The sequence below is a fragment of the Phocoena sinus genome, chromosome 1 (genome assembly GCF_008692025.1).
Source record: "Phocoena sinus isolate mPhoSin1 chromosome 1, mPhoSin1.pri, whole genome shotgun sequence".
Classification (NCBI taxonomy): Eukaryota; Metazoa; Chordata; class Mammalia; order Artiodactyla; family Phocoenidae; genus Phocoena; species Phocoena sinus.
Window position 1 is genome coordinate 39388254 of NC_045763.1, and position 3160 is coordinate 39391413.

Below are 3160 nucleotides of genomic sequence, written 5' to 3' on the forward strand. Positions count from 1 at the left end.
CTTTTCTTTTAGCTGTTATTCACTGAGGGTCTTTGTGTGTGCTGGGCGTTGTGTTTGGAACTGCACCATAACTGGGGAGGAAGGAATCTTTCTAAAAAAATTTTTATTGATGACACCCATGATTTTACAGAATGCCCACACTAACCCCATGATACAGGTCACACCATCACTATTGTAAAGGGATGGAAATTGAAGCACAGAGAGGGAAATAAAAACCCAGGACCACACAGCTAGTAAGTGGCAGAACCAAGGGTTCAAGCCTGAGAATGCAATCTCTAAAGCCCTTGCTTTTAACCACCGTGCTGTACAGTGTGAGGAAGGAATTATTGAACTTATTTTGAGGAGGACACTCAGAGATGTAACTCAGCTTGCCAAGGCCATTCTGCAGTAAGAGCTGGCATCGGGGTTTGGATTGGAGGCTGCCTGATCCCAAAGTTTTTCTTCCGCAAAACGGTTCACAGTAGTTGGTATCATGTGCTTCATTTTAATTAATTAATTCAACAGCATCTTCCGAGTGTCCGCTCTGTGCCAAGCACAGAGATACAGGACACACAGGTCCCGCCCTCGTTGGCTTCTTGATCTAGCGGGAAATAGACATGAAAATGGCAATTGTGGGGCAGGGTGAGAAACCATTATTAGCCATAATAGCTAGCTTTGCATGGTGTTTATAGCTCACTGAGGGCCCCAGATAGAAATCTGGCCATTTCCATGTCTGCTGAAATGGTCTAATGGCTTCCCCGTTGCTGTAGCATCACATCTGAGCCTGGGATTCAAGGCCCCTGTGATGTGGTGGAGCCCACCTCTGCATCCCAGTCCCCGGCTAGCCCCCTGCCCCACTTTGTGCTCCAGCACTAGCAACTGCTAGAAGTTCCTCCCACACAAGGGTGTTTCTCACCTCCATGGCTTCATCACGTGGAATCTCTGCCTGCAGTGCCTTTCCCGCTCCCAACTTTCTCCTGGTTAACTCTTATCCTGCAAAACTCAGCTCAGATGGTACCGCCTCCCCAGGCTGGGTGGGAAGGAGTTTCCTGTTATTGGAGGTGTCTGAGCCAAGGATGGAAGATCAGGGCAGGGCGACAAATTACTTAACCTCTACGGGCCTCAGTTTCCTTTTCTGTAAAATGGGCCCAAGAATAAGCCTAACTATAGGAGAATAAAAGCCTTGCTAGGGGGAAGCACAGTAGCCTGTGGGGGCTAAGAGGAGGAGTGTAAGCAGCCTCTGGGGTCAGGAAAGCTTCCTGGAGGACTTCATATCAAGGGGGAGGCTCAGTGATACTTTTATTAACAGCGAATCCTTACGTGGTGCATCCTTTGTGCGGGGTGCTGCTCCAGGCTCTTTGCACGTGTGAGGTCATCGAATCCTTGTGACGGCTCTATGAGGCAGGCCCCGTCATTATCCCCATTTTACACATTAAGAGATTGAGGCACAGAGAGATTAGGCAACTTGCTTGGGGTCACACAGCTAAGAAGGGGCAAAGTCTGGATTCTACCCCAGGCACTTGGCTCCAGCGTCCACACTCAAACCGCCTTGTCATTACGAGGAGAGGAAGAGCAATAGGAGCGGAGGGCGGGTCCACTTCAACTCTGGGGCAAGCGCCACTGTACCCACTTGCACCAAGAAGAATGGGTGCCTTCGTATCTCCACGCTCCAGTGAGCAGGCCACGCCCTCCGGACCCTCACAGGCCGGGCAACGCTTGCCCCGACTCCACTCACCCCGGGGCAGGGAAGGCCTCTCTGTGTGGGGCCCACCCAGGCACCTCCTGCTCTGCCTGGGCAGTGGGGCCTCGTCTGGGGGGCAGTGGCTGGGCTCGCACCCCCTCATGCTGATAACTGCCCATCGCAGGCGGAAGAAACATTCTTCTCCTTATTTCGCAGGCGAAGGAATTGAGGCCCGGAGAGAGAGAGTAAAGGACTGGGCAGTGTCCAAGAGGGCAACTTGAAGCTGAGATTCTGGACTCAAGGCCAGAGCATCTCCTTAGCAACGGGGATACCCATCACTGCCGTTTCCGGGCACTGCTATGCGGTGAGCATCGGATGGGAAGACCTTTGTCCAAATCTCGTGCTAGCTCTGCCCATGACACCTGTTCAGTACCTGGACACTCCCGTTCCTTCCCTCAGGAAATGAGCGAATGAATGAGTGAATGAGTGTAGAAGTCACCTAGAAATGGGGCAGCTGCGGGGTGGGAGCGTTCTTGCTGCTGTGGACACTTCCTGCTCTGCCCCACTTGCTGACCCGGGCAGCTGGGAGCTGCTGGCGTCTGCTCAGCTCTGCCTGCTCTCCTCGCTGCCTCAGAGCTCAGAGCCCAGCCCAGCCCCCCACCCCCAACCTCCCAGCTTCCACGCTGATGTGGGGGTCTGGGAGTCAATGGGGTTGTTCTTCTGACCTGGCCCTTGGACTCACTTCTGTTTGGAAGCCAGGGGGCACTGCTCGGTCTGTGAAGAGCCATGAAAAAAGTGACTCCCTTCCCTCCCCTCGCATCTGTAGGGGCTTTTCCTGCTTTCACAACACTTTTCCTGCCTGTGACCTAAGGAGATGTTCACAGCCCACTTTACCCGAGAAAAAGGCCAAGACAAATGAAATGACTTGCCCAAGACCCGAGCCAGAACTCAGGACCTTTAGCACAAAATCACGATGGTTCCCTGCCTCCCCCCCTCCCTCCCTCCTCTCTCTTCCTTTTCTTCTTTACACAAATATTTATGTGGAGGAGGAGGGGAATAGGAGAAGAGAGTAAGTGGGTGTGATGGAGTGGAAAGAGTACTGGATAGGAGTCAGGAGCCTTGAATTCTGGTCTTGGCTTTGTCACTAATTTACCCTGTCACCTTAAACAAGTCGCTTTCCCTCTCTCAGCCTCGGGTGTTTATATTAATAACCTGGAGCAAGGGGCTGCCACTTCCATCCTTACACCTGGGAGGCTTGTTGTAAGAATAAATTGAACGAAGCAATACTTTGTTTTCACATCTCCTCAGTCACCTGACTATCCAACATCCATCCATCCATCCATCCATCTATCCATCATCTTTCCTTCCTTCTATCCACCCTTCCACTCATTTATCCATTCATCCATCCATCCATCCTCCATCCACTCCCCCATTCACCATCCCTCCCGCCCATCTACCCATCCATTCATCCTTTGTGCCCCTGCTATATGCCATGCACAA